Source organism: Salvia hispanica, chromosome 4, assembly GCF_023119035.1.
Source record: "Salvia hispanica cultivar TCC Black 2014 chromosome 4, UniMelb_Shisp_WGS_1.0, whole genome shotgun sequence".
NCBI lineage: Eukaryota > Viridiplantae > Streptophyta > Magnoliopsida > Lamiales > Lamiaceae > Salvia > Salvia hispanica.
Window position 1 is genome coordinate 28,654,892 of NC_062968.1, and position 13,959 is coordinate 28,668,850.

The following is a 13,959-nucleotide window of genomic DNA, read 5'->3' on the forward strand; positions in this document are numbered from 1 at the left end:
AATTTTCTGATCTGGCAGCAACAGATCCTTGCTATTGTGGAAGGTCATGGTCTTGAAGGTTTCCTCACTAGTGAAGAAGAAACACCTCAACGATTGATCACAGATCCAGAATCCGAATCTGAAATTATAAATCCAAAATTCTCGGCATGGCGTCGGCAGGATCAGCTTCTCTCGGCATGGATTCAATCTTCTCTGTCAGAAAGTATCATGGCTCTAGTCGTTGGGCTCAAGTCAGCCAAAGATGTCTGGAAGGTGCTCGAAAAGAGTTTCGCAAGCCAATCTAAAGCCAAGATTATGCAGTATAGAATGTACCTGCATTCGACGAAGAAACAATCGATGCCCATGCTCGACTACCTCAACAAAATCAAAGCTTGCTGTGATTTTCTCAATGCTGCTGGATGCAAAATCACTGAGGAAGATCATATCCTTTATATCCTCACTGGCCTTGGTCAGGATTATAATCCTGTCATTGTAGCAATTTCCTCAAAAACTGATGCGTACTCTGTTGAAGACACTCGTGCTCTACTGTTGAGTTTTGAATCAAGGCTAGAAGAATCTGCAATGCCTGCTGCAGGGAGCCTTGAGGGATCTCAGCCATCCCTGAATTTTGCTCATACCTCCAACAAAGGGACAAATCAACCTTTCAACAAAGTCAGCAGCATCCGAGAAGAAGTGATGGTGGCAGAGGTGGTTTCCAAGGTGGTAGAAGAGGTCGTGGTGGAAGGAGTTACTATTCTAATCGCATGTCTAGTCAACTTTGTCACAAGCCTGGCCACATGGCCGAGAAATGCTGGTACAGGTTCGACCAAAATTTCACCACACCTCAACAATCCCAGCCTCCAAGACACTATCATCAACCTACTGCTCCTTCTCACTCTAATTTCAACTCCAACCCAGTAGCTCATCTTGCTCAAGTTCGTGGCCCTCCCACCTATTCTCCTCCATCTTTTACCCCTCCATCTGATTTCAGCCTGGATTCTCAGTCAGCCTCTTCCTGGTACCCGGACTCAGGGGCAACCAATCATGTTTCTCATGATCTCTCTAACTTGAACTCAAGCTCAGAAAGTGGTAAGCAACTTCATCTTGGTAATGGCTCCAAAGTTAATATTACTCATATTGGTCATACTGTTCTCAATTCCTCTCAGTCCACCTCTCTGTCTAGACCTCTCATTCTTAAAGATCTATTACATGTTCCTTCCATCACTAAAAATCTTCTTTCCGTATCTCGTTTTGCTAAGGATAATGGGGTATTTTTTGAATTTCACCCATCGTCTTGTTTTGTGAAGGATCTGTCCACCAACCAAGTCATCCTCAAGGGTTCCCTTGACCAAGGACTCTACCGCTTCTGTCTTCACAAACCACCCAAGCATCTCAACTCCATCTCGAAGCCTGCTGTCTCTCCTGCTTTCAATAATCACTCTAGTGGCTTACCCACTGTGTGTTCTGCTACAGTTTCCTCTGTTTCCAAGTCTGTTATTAGTTTAGAGTTATGGCATAGAAGGCTAGGCCATTGTGCTTATGATGTTGTAAAAAAAGCACTCCAAAACTGTAACATCTCTTTTCAAGTAATGAATTCAAGTCTTCTATGTCATCCTTGTTGCATTGCTAAATCACATAGACTTCCTTACATTCCATCCTCCTCCACATGCACTACACCCCTTTCGATTGTTCACATTGACCTCTGGGGTCCTTCTCCCACCAAATCAAGAAATGGTTTCTCCTACTATGTGACTTTTATTGATGAGTACAACAGATTCTCTTGGTTATATTTACTGAAGTCAAAGGCTGAGCTAAAGCACATTTTCCCTCAATTCAAAGCTATGGCTGAAAAACAATTATCACAGCCAATTAAGGTTCTACAATTAGATTGGGGTGGAGAGTTTCAGTCTCTTACTGATTTTCTTAAGGAGCATGGTATTCATCATCGAATATCATGTCCCTACACACCTCAACAGAACGGTCTCGCTGAGAGGAAGCATAGGCACATTATTGAAATGGGACTTGCTATGCTCGGTCAAGCAGCTCTTCCTTCACGCTTTTGGGATGATGCTTTTGTCACTGCTGTGTTTCTCATCAATAGGATACCCTCTAAGGTACTGCAATTTGTTTCTCCCTATCAGAAACTTTTTAATGTGAAACCAGATTATCACATTTTAAAAGTCTTTGGATGTCTTTGTTACCCATTCCTTAGACCTTACAATAAGCACAAGCTGCAATATAGATCTGATGCTGCAACTTTTTTGGGATATAGCAGCTCACATAAAGGCTACAAAGCATTATTTCCTAGTGGAAAAGTTGTTGTTACAAGAGATATTGTCTTTGATGAGCTGCAATTCCCTCAGAGAACTCATTCATCTCCTCCCATCACTAATACACACTCTCTTTTTCACTATCCTCTTTCCCCTTTAGTCACTCTTTCTCTACACTCTACCTCTCTAGCTGTTAGCTTTCCACATCCTCTCACACCTCAAACTTCAGCTCAAAATTCATCTAATGATCATACACTCTCAGCTCAGAACTCACCTACTGATAATCCTCCCACTCAAATCCCACAACCTGATCTCATTCCTCCACAAACTGCTGTCATCCCTGATCCTCCTACTGAGCATCATGATCACCATTCTGATCCACCCTCCACTCACATACCTTCCAGTGATTCCCCGTCAGCTCAAGGCACATCTTCTACTCATCCAATGATTACCAGGGCAAAGGCTGGTGTCTTCAAGCCCAAGCTTCTGATTGCTTTACTCATACCCGTTTGGAAGCGAGCAATGCTAGGTGAATTTCTAGCTTTGCTTAAAAATCATACATGGACTTTGACTGAGTTGCCACCCGACAAAAATCTCATTGGATGTACATGGATTCTCAGAATCAAAAGGTTTTCTGATGGTACTATAGCTCGGCACAAGGCTCGATTGGTTGCTCAAGGGTTCTCCCAACAGCCGGGTTTTAACTACTTCGAGACATTCAGCCCCGTCGTCAAGCCAAACACCATCAGAATTATCTTAAGCTTGGCCACTTCTACCAATTGGAGCATCACACACCTTGATGTAAATAATGCTTTTCTTCATGGTGATCTTGAGCAAGAAATTAAATGAAGCAGCCTCCGGGTTTCGAACAAGGCTCTCCCAACCTTGTTTGCAAATTAAACAAGTCACTCTATGGTTTGAGACAAGCTTCAAGAGCTCGTTTTTTCACAGTACACTCAGTTCTGATCTCTCTTGGCTTCTCACAATCTAAGGCAGATGCCTCCTTCTTTCACCGGTCTTCAAATTGCAAAGTGATCTACCTTTTAATCTATGTTGATGATATATTAATCACTGGGAATTCTCCTTCATGCATACAAGATGTCATTGACAAAATGAGCTCTCATTTTTCTTTGAAGAATCTAGGCGAGGTGCAGACTTTCTTGGGAATTGAAGTGAGCAAAACTGATCAGGGGATTCACCTTAATCAGTCAACATATATAAAAGAGCTCTTGTCCACACTCAAAATGCAAGATGCCAAAGGAATATCCACTCCCATGATTTCCTCTCCTCATCTCAGCAAGTCAGATGGCAATCCCATTCCCGACGAGAAACTCTACAGAAGCACAGTAGGCGCCCTGCAATATGTCACAATTTCTCGTCCTGAAATAAGTTATTCTGTCAACAAAGTGAGGCAATACATGGCCTCTCCTCTTGACACTCATTGGAAGGCTGTGAAATGCATTCTCCGCTATCTGGCTGGCACAATTGACTTCGGCCTTCACATTCGTCGCTCAAATAACATGGTTAGTGCCTTTTGTAACTCAGATTGGGCCTCGGATCTTGATGACAGGAAGTCAGTCACTGGATATTGCACTTTTCTTGGGTCTAATCTTATTTCTTGGTGCTCAAAGAAACAATCTGTCATATCTCGCTCGAGCACTGAAGCTGAATATCGCAGCCTCGCTCACACTGCATCTGAGGTCACTTGGATCATGTCTCTGCTTTCTGAAATTAACATGCTGCCACCCACCATTTGGGTCGACAATTTGAGTGCTATTTCCTTGGCATCCAATCCCGTCCTTCATGCAAGCACCAAACACATTGAATTGGATGTGCATTTCGTCCGAGACAAGGTCCTAGCTAAGCAACTTGACCTACGTCATGTCCCTTCAATTGACCAAGTGGCGGACATACTCACAAAGCCTCTTAGTCTCCAATTCTTCGCTAGATTACGAAACAAACTCGGAATTTGTTCGTTATCTATGCTCGAATTGCGGGGGCGTGATAGAGTTAAGATTAAAGAAGAGAAAACAAATATGCAACGTGGCGACGTTGCATAGCCTCTGTGAAGAGATCCTAATAGAATTGGGAATCTCTTGTGGTCCTTCATGGACGATTAGCATTGCTGTCACTTTCTAGATCCTTCTTTCATCTTGTTTAAATTCTTAATGTATTGTTGAACAAATGTGCAATGAAATATCTATTCTGATAATATTTGTCTCTTACTCTGCTTCCATTTATGGAGTCTATCTCTGAAGCTTTCAAAGGTTACATAGCCATTAACAATTTTTTTCACTGAATAAAATGCATATTTGATTAAAGCTAGAAATTAAATAAATGCACATCAAGACTTATCAACTGAAAATTACCACTGTCATAGTCACTATCCATTTAAATCAATTCGATAATTTTCATATGCGGTTTAAATCAATTCGTCAAAACTAAAAGGTGTGGTTTTCTAGAAGAATAATGAACCACGACACATTTGAACAGAACAACATAGTTAGTTTCGGAGGGACATAGTTACAAGAATGAGTATTAGTTATATTCATATGGTGGTGCTTGGTTCATTAAATAAGATAATAACGAAATATATAATAGATATGAGATAAGTTAAAATAAGATTTATCTAGAATTAAGTTAGTCATGAGGGTGGAGATTAATCACGAGATCTCGTGCAATGTAATCTTGATATTATGGGGTTATTCGATAGTTATAAATTATAATACCTAATTATTTTATCACTTTAATTATTCAATTATTTTTTTTCTCAATAGTTCGGGTTGTGATACTGTATCTTGAGTCGTCTCTATGTATAACGTTCAGTTTATTGGAGAAGATAAAAATATAAGCCTCGTTACTCGACATCATAAAAGGAAGGGCACCAAACAGAATCACTATTTGTTTGATGCGTAGGCCATTACGTCGAGCACTTTAAGCCAGAAAATGTGAAAAGGAAAGCAATATAATAACTAAAGTCACCAAAAGTCCAAATATTCAATTAAATATTCTACTAATGTTGTGGACTTATTAAATTTAATTGGACCATCACAGTTGGAGTCTCATCCTCTAACATCACATGTCTCCTAAATCCATTCTTATAATCTAATGTCCCTTCAAAAGAAAAATCCACAGCCGGCACCAAACAAGAAACATGATAAAAAAAACCCAACCCTTTTCATAATTTAAAATTTATAGTCAAAATTTCCATTTCACACCATCTCTTTCCTCTGCATGCATGCAAGTCTATAAATAGGTCCAAAACCCCCACATATTCTCCAACAACGATAACAAAAAATCACCAAACTCTCAAAGCTTGCAAATCTTTGGATTAAAATTCAAGATTTTGCATAAATTCCTCAGTAATTAATGGCGAAAGGTGCAACATTTTTCTCGAAAATTCTTTTTCTTCTTCTCGTCCTCAGTTCTTTTGTTTTTGGTAACGAAGCACGTATATTGAAGCCTCATGAGAACTCCAATGTTTTGGGTGGTTTCTACGTGGCGGCTGTCAAGGTGCATGGCGGGCCGAGTCGCGGAGGTGAAGGCCATGCAAGAACCAATAGAGGATAAACTCCTGAGGGAATCAAGAAATCTGGACCGAACCTATAAAATATGATTCGGTTTCTGTTTTTCCTATTATTCTACTACTACTATTAATTATTGTAATGTTGATTTGATATTGTAGTGTGTTTTTGCATTTGTGTTCTCGTGAAAAATATAGTATTATTCGTTTTGATATGGAGTACTCTATTTTATAAGTTTCTTGTAATAATCTACTAATATTCCGTGTAAAATGATTTTTTTTATAAGGGCAGTGTAATATTGATTGGTTGGTTTAAAAAAATATTATTCTGAATTACCATTAAATTATTTTCGGAAGAAAAGGTATTTGTGATGTTAGAAGAAATAATGCACAATATACATTTAGTGGGCATATGCTAAACAAATTAGAGTACTCGTTTAGAACAAAAATAGTGAGTATCAGTTATGTGCATATATGTTTTTTATAAGCTGAAATGTTCAAGCCAAAAGCGTGGCGAGCCGAGAGTACATCATAAAAAGTCTCGCATCAAATCAAGCTAACAAAGATTAGCAAAGACAAAAGCTAAACACCGCACAAGGACAAAAGCTACCAACACAGAAAGACCCCTGTAAAACACGCCCCACGCATCATACCCAGACGAGAGGAAAGAGCAACACACGAGTGGAGAGAAAGCAAATATTCGAACATGATCGCACTACCAAGTCAAGCCCCAAAAAATAAGCAAGCACCCAGGAAAAAACTCATCTCATTGCAGTATAACAAAACCAAAGCTAATGAGCAAGAATAAAGCAACACAAAGAAGACCTCCGTCGGACCCAATACCTTCTGATTCAATCAATACGTGTGGATACCAAGGCCTTCCCATCAGTTATGTACATATAAAAAACATACTCCTAAAAATTAATTAAGTTGGTAATTAACATCACTATGTGTCGATATTGGATTGATAACACAACATTGTATCAAGGAAAGGAAGGGCGTCGTGCGCATATGTTAGCTTAGTGGTCTTTGAACGAGACGTCTATATATTTTTTTAATGAATTTATCCAAAATACAAGGAATTCGTGAAGAATAATAATTATTTAATTAAATAAAGAAAAAGTACTCCTTTTAGTTATGTCACAATAATTCATTCCTACTTCATATTATCAAAAGATATTTATGTTTTTTAACATGTAGATAAGGGCGAATTTATTTTATATGAATGAAATGCTCCGGCCAAAAGGGATGGGCGAGTAAAAGAGTCTTCAATATACAAAAGACTAAGCACAAAACAAAAATCATACATCATCTAAACAAACACGATAAAAATTACTCATTGCTAATAGCTCAACCTAGCTACCACCTAATCAACAAATCACTAAATAATTACTCCCTTAGTACTTCTTTTGTCTCATGTTACTCGCACTTTTTTTATTCAGTTCGTCCTAAACTACTTATACTATTTCTATCTTAAACAAGATTTAAGGTATTTATAAATACATTTAAAATACTAGTAATTTAATTACATTAATTTAATTTAATTAATTAATTGATATATTAGAATTAATTAAGTGTTTTCTTATTAAGTGATTTCTTAATACAATTAAAATACAAGTAATTTAATTATATTAAAAAATCAGTCTCAAATTTACGACCTAAAATTAAAAGTGCAAGTAACATGTGACGGTAGGGAGTACGATGCAATGATACCCTCACAATAACACCTCGACCCCGATATTACCCTCAACAAACAACCGTACCAGTCGATAAGAACAAACTTTTATGTATATTATCATACATAATTATTTATATTAATGTATTAAAATTGAATAAAATAATACTCCATATAACAAGCAACCGCACCGGTCGATAAGAACAAACTTTTATGTATATATATAATTATTTATGTGTTAAATGCATTAAAATTGAAAAATATATAAATTCGGTGTGACAAACACCATGAAATAAAGGACACCAAGCAAAATAACTATTTAATACGTAGGCCATTACGTCGAAAACCTTTAAGGTTGAAAATGTGAAATGGAAAGCAATATCACGAAACTCACATAAAGTTATAAACATTGACCTAAAATCCAATTCAATATTCTACTTATGTTTGTGGACTTAATTGAATTTGCACGATTAAAGTTGGACTCTAATTCTCTAACACTGAATTGTCCCCTAAAATCCATTTCAAATCTCTAATTTCATGGACTTTTCATAAATTGAAATTTCCAGTCAAAATTTCCATTTCACACCACCTTTTCCTGCATGCAGTCTATAAATAGGCCAACCCTCTCCAACAACAACATCAAACTCTCATAGCTTACAAATTTTCCAATTAAAATTCAAGATTTTGTCTTAGTAATTGATGGCAAGAGGTGCCACATTTTTCATGAATCTTCTATTTTTTCTTCTTCTGAGTTGTTATATTCTTGGTAACGAAGCGCGGATGATGAAACCTCATAGCTCTTTAGAAATAGAAATGGAGATAATGAAGGTTTTGGATGATTTGTACGTGGAGGCCGTGAAGACCGGTGGCGGGCCGAGCGATCGCGGTGAAGGGCATGCAACAACCAATAGAGCTCTAACTCTTGAGGGAATCAAGAAATCTGGTCCAAGCCCTGGTGCAGGAAATTAATTAAAGTATAATTGTACTCCCTATAAATTATTGTAATGTTGATTTGTTATTTTTTCGTTGGTAATATTGTAAATAAATAAATTATTCGTTTAAATATTTTATGTGGTCTTCTCTAAATACTCAAATTTTGGTGATGTATAGATAAGTTTGTCATATGCTAAAGTAAATCTATGATTATATAAAAAATGAAGGAGTTAGGATTAAATATGAAAAGTTGAATTGGTCGTGTTCAGAATGAATGGCTGCTCCGCTACTCAGAGCTCCGCTGATTCTACTGATAAATCGACCTCTATAGCTCAAGTTTTTCACTCTAACAGGTGTGCTCTCTCTCTGAATCTAGGTTAAATAGCTTCAATTTCTTGGTTATTTCTCGTGGATTATTGATTGGATTATGGATTGTGTACACTTTATGAACATGTAACCTACGTTTCCCGATATTATAGTGGCCTGGAACAGTTTATGAACTACTACCTTGCTCTTGACGATGTACGATGTAATCTTCCAATGTTCTGTTATCTAATCTCCTCGTACCATTTCACTTGTTACTACTTGTTCTTTTTCCCATAGGATCTTGCTGTCCTCCTTTCGCTACATGGGTGATCCTTGGTCTACCTCAAACAAATGCAAAAAGAACTATTTCTAGTTTCTATCATATAGTAGTAATCTTATAGCCATAGATGTTGGTCAAGGGAAACAACGGAATACATGCGAAATAAGTCAACTAGTAGTGTATCATTTTAGGTTTCCTCTTATAATTTCTGATTTGCAATGAAATTCTTTTGCTGGGAACATAATGTCATGGCTTTCACAGAATGAACATGCCATAGTTCCTGCTGACTTGTGCAGTCTTAGAGAAGCTACCTTTTGTCCAGGGAGAGCACTTATGTGAAAAGTCATGATTATCTGAACATATTGATGTAAAATAATTTAGTGAAAGGAGAGGGAACTGCAAATACTCATTTTCATTTGCTTGAGATTTTTTTGAAGTAATCGACTCATTCTTCCATGAATTAGTATAGATTGTTTATGCACAAAAAAGCAAACAAGTCATGATATGATAGTAATATACTTGTAAGATTTCTATTTCTTCATTATTTCAAATTGGATCTACACAACAACCTGGCGTAAGCCTATTTCCAGGTCACTTGTTATATATAATCCTGTGAAGACGGATGATAACAGGTGGCGTCCTGGTTATGATGACAAAAGCCCTTAACATTTCAATATCAAAAAGGCCCTTCTAGATTTTAACCAGAAGCTTTTGGATTCGGATAGTGTGTGTAGAATGTCATCAGTTCGGAATGGTGTGCTTGTGGAATTCCAAATCAGGCCTTTAGTCTGTTCATCAATGCATGACATTCAATGATTGAAGATACTATGTTTTGTTTTGCTTTGCATGATCTGTTATAGTAAATCATATTTTCTCTGAACTGCTGCATCCACCTTGTGTCCTCATCTGTCTTCAATCTCTTATGTTGTGCATGTGCATCCCTTCTCATATTTCTACAACTATGAATTTTTTGTTATACAACATGACACATTGCTATTCCACATTATTGATCTCCTAACATATGTGAGTTGGATGAAGGTTGATCGGCATCCCCATTTCACGAATCCAAGGTGCCTCTTTGCCATAACAAGTATGAACTGAGGGCGGATGTATTGACTTCTCCTACGATTTGAAAAGTGCCCCTCTAATTTAGAAAGATTTGAAAAGAGCACGTCCCTTTGCCTTTTGAGTATGGAGCAGTCACCATATACGTTGGTATAAACAGCAAGAAAATAATGAGAAAAAAGATGGGGGAAAGGGGTGATGGGTCAAAGCCTTTTGAAGGGAGTGATGGGTGTGATTGCGACTTAAGAATCTTGTACCACACGCTGGAAAAGTGGGACACTGCCTCGCATCACATCAGAATCACACAACAGAATTTCCCCAGATTTTCTATTCTGACCCACCACCACCTGCAAAGTCCTTGTTCCAACATATCCTCATTTTTTATTTTAATAATGCCTCAATATTTTATTTTAGAAAGAACATCAGTTAACTTTGAAAATATCATTTGAGGTCCATCAACTATGGAGTAATATCATTTGAAGTACTTTTTTATTATTTCCAAATTTTTTAGACGAAAATACCCTCAATATTTTTAAGGGTATATATTTTTAATAAACTTATGGTATACTCATATTTTTTATAAATATCTTTATTATATATCTTTGATGAATTTTCTAAATATAATTTGGCCTTCAATATTATCACTTAATTTTGTGACATGCAAGAAATAATCCTTATTCAATTTTTTTATTATTAAAGAAGTTCTATATTCAATTTTAAAATTCTTTAATATAAATAATTGAAGAAGCAATTTACCTTGCATGTCACAAAATTAAGTGATAATATTGAAGGACAAATTATATTTAGAAAAATCGTCAAAAAATATATTGTAAAGATATTTATAAAAAAAATATAAGTATATGATAAGTTTATTAAAAATATATACTCATTAAGGTATTGAGGGTATTTTCGTCCAGGAAATAATAAAAGAGTACTTCAAATGATATTATCTCATAATGACCTTCAAACGATATTTTCAAAGTTCACGGACCTAAAATGATACTTTGGCAAAGTTCGTGGACCAAAAAAGAAGTTCCCTCTTTATTTTAATAGGATAGGGGATATGATCATATGAGTAATATTTTCTGAACTTTTGATTGAAAAATTATGAGTTGAGATTTTCTTGAAATTATATGGGCACTCAAATAAGTAATGTAAAGTGAGATGGGCCATGCCCAATGTTAACCACTATTTGGAATGATATGGTGATCTTTTGAATATAGTGACATGCAATTAATAAACAGCCAAAATATCTTGTTGCATATATACATGCATTAGTTCTGTTTCTGTGCGTGGAAATCGTTCCTGCCTTTATATGTTTCCAAAAACAAATAAATACATGAGGAATAGTAGTTAGAATAAAAGTGGGCTTCTCTTAATCCGTTGATTTTTAATGTAGTGCTTTTAAATCTTTTGTTTTGAGTAATTTTTTGTACTACAAATAAATGGATGATTGCTTGAAGCAAGAGTCCTGAAGTTTGTGGAACTTGTGCAGACAAAGCTGAATGTTGCCGGAAAATCGTAGCATATCTTCTGCATTTCTGATACCCAACTGCTGAATTCTTTTTACTTTTCAAAATGCCAAGAATTAATTGATTTCACGGTTAAATCGATTTTTTATAGTATTTATTAATATCTGAAAATCCTAATTGCAATGCTCGATCACCAAACAATTTACTCCATGTTGTAAGGAGTGGAGTGTATTTTTATAAGAAATAATATTAATTAAAATTACGAATTTTGCTTCAATTATGGGTGCTCTCGTAGTATTTGAAAAAGGGATCTTAATTCACACAGTTTCAATTCTTTTGTAATTGTTTCATCTATATATAATATTTTTAGTGATGTTGAAAACGATATTAGTATTTCAATAAATTGATGTTATCTTTTCTTATAAAAATTGTTACATTATCCAGATATTTTTGTATTTCTATTACAATAGCATCAATGATCTGGTCAATTTGTAATAGGAGTACATAAGTAATTGTTTTTTAAAATCTCAATCTCAATATTGTTAATGGAAGACCCAATAGTATACTATGGGGGTGTTTGATTTGAAAGATATGTCGGGATCAAATTTGTAGTGTGTCTGGTTCATGAGATTCAACCCCATAATTCAATCTTATGACTAAAATAATCTCACAATTCAATCCTAGACTGTATGTTAGTATTATTTTATCTTGAAACCGAACACCACTACCTGTATATATATACACGTCACACGTATTAGGGGTATAAGACACTTGACAACAATGATTACAAATTGATTATTGTAATTAATAATGAGACACATCTTTACTCATAATTACTATAACAGACATTATCATTGCACACAAATTACTAATTTCAAGGCTCTTTGTAATTAACTTACTCGGATCCAATTAATGAATGGTGGATATACTTCATTTGTCCCAAATTAACAGTGAATGTTATTATGATTTAAAAAATTAATTAGGATGGATTATTGTGTGTATTAAATAGAAAAAGTGAATAATATGTTTATATTAATGTAAGAGAACTAAAAAATTAATGATGATAATATTTATATTTAAATCATTAAAAACAAAATAAATAGATAAAAAAAATTAATATCAACATGGATTAAACGAGAACAGTGCAATAGTTTTATCTATCCTATGCGAGATTGAATACAATTTGTTTTACATAATCTTTAAACTATAGAGTGAACTACAAAAATGGTCTCTGTACTATGGGTTTATCTCGCCCATAGTCCCTGGACTTTAAAAATATCGTCAGTAGTCCATGGACTAAGGGTTTATCTCGAAATTGGTCCTTTTGGCTTTTTTTGGTACGAAAATACCCTTTGATATTATTTTGGGGGGTTTGGGCAATTTGATCTTTTTACACTTTTAACATTTTAAATCTGATATTATTTCAGCTATGTACTAACTTTGATATTATTTCAAATTTATCACCCGCTTTTCCGTTTGTCATCATTCATTTTGTTTCTTTATTTCAATATTAGATTTAATTTTACAAAATTTTAAATTTTAATTTTTAAATATCAATAAATTTTTTTAATTATAAAAAATATTAAATAGCAAAAATTAATAGTTATAATCAATATTTGATAGTGTATAGTACTATGTAATCAATAAGGTATGACAACGCCTTAGTTTTAATCAATATTTAATAAGTAGCTTTAATTATAAATAGATTATATAACACAATTTATTCTGAAATAAATATGCATCTAATGTAAGACTAATATAATTTTCGTTTATTAATTTGAAAACAATCAAAATTTATTGGAAACTTTCAACAAAAATACTCCTATAAAAAATTTTTAGTAAGATCAAATTTTTAGTCAACTTCATAATATTTAATCACAAGCAATTATAACAACCGAATGGAGGCTAAATAGAATAACTCTTATTTTTCCATCATGATTAATATTATTTTTCTGTACTTCTTCAATTCAATTGAATATTATATTAAATAACAAAAATTAATAGTTTTAATCAATATTTATAGTGTCCATGAATTAATAGTTTTCATTAAAAAATTTATTGATATTTAAATCTAAATATTAAATTTAATTTTATAAAATTAAATTTAATATTGAAATAAAAAAAAACAAATTCAGGGAAGGATAACAAAATGGAAGAAGAATGATAATTTTGAAATAATATCAAAGTTAGTACATAACTAAGATAATATCAGATTTAAAATGTAAAAGTGTAAAAAGACCAAATTGCCCAAACCCCCCAAAATAATATCAAAGGGTATTTTCGTACCAAAAAAAGCCAAAAGGACCAATTTCGAGATAAATCCTTAGTCCAGGGACTACTGGCGATATTTTTAAAGTCCAGGGACTATGGGCAAGATAAACCCATAGTTCAGAGACCATTTCGAGATAAATCCTTAGTCCAGGGACTACTGGCAATATTTTTAAAGTCCAGGGACT

General features: G+C 34.6%; 1 non-coding gene across 1 annotated transcript; it reads left to right on the forward strand.

Moving 5' to 3' along the window:
* The first annotated feature begins 402 nt into the window (after positions 1-402).
* On the forward strand, positions 403-541 carry LOC125185772. Its single transcript, XR_007170271.1, has one exon. It is a non-coding gene; the product is annotated as a small nucleolar RNA Z247 (small nucleolar RNA).
* The last annotated feature ends 13,418 nt before the right edge of the window (positions 542-13,959 follow it).